The sequence below is a fragment of the Formica exsecta genome, unplaced genomic scaffold (genome assembly GCF_003651465.1).
Source record: "Formica exsecta isolate Colony F162 unplaced genomic scaffold, ASM365146v1 C16287784, whole genome shotgun sequence".
Taxonomy (NCBI): Eukaryota; Metazoa; Arthropoda; class Insecta; order Hymenoptera; family Formicidae; genus Formica; species Formica exsecta.
In genome coordinates, this window is record NW_021845436.1 from 1 (window position 1) to 532 (window position 532).

General features: G+C 38.0%; 1 pseudogene; it reads left to right on the forward strand.

Moving 5' to 3' along the window:
- Positions 1 to 6: 6 nt before the first annotated feature.
- Positions 7 to 521, forward strand: LOC115245934 (annotated as a pseudogene).
- The last annotated feature ends 11 nt before the right edge of the window (positions 522 to 532 follow it).

The window sequence follows — 532 nt, forward strand, 5'->3', positions numbered from 1 at the left end:
ACATTGGCAAAAAATTCTCGTCACCACCGCCAAATGCCGCTGAGTTTGTCATTCACAAAGGTAAACAAAACTAAGTTAGAAAATATGAAATGAGATAACAAGAGATATTGGAAAAAAGAAATAAATTAAAATTATATGAACGTATACAGAAAGATGTATATAAAAATACGTTTAAGCAAAAATTATATTTAAATATAATAAAAAAATGTGTTAATTTAATTTGAAGTTAATACTTTTTACAGGTATCGAGCGTATTTTGAAGGCTCGCATGGAAATGATCGAGGCTAGAACTGTCGATTGGGCTCTCGGCGAAGCTATGGCTTTCGGATCTCTCCTCAAAGAAGGTATTCACGTCCGTTTGTCAGGTCAGGATGTGGAGAGGGGCACATTCTTGCATAGGCATAACGTGCTACATCATCAGACTGTCGACAAAGCTACTTACAGGCCGCTTTGCTATCTGTATCCCGATCAGGCACCTTACACAGTGTGCAACAGCTCTTTATCCGAATTCGGCGTTCTTGGTAAGACTGCA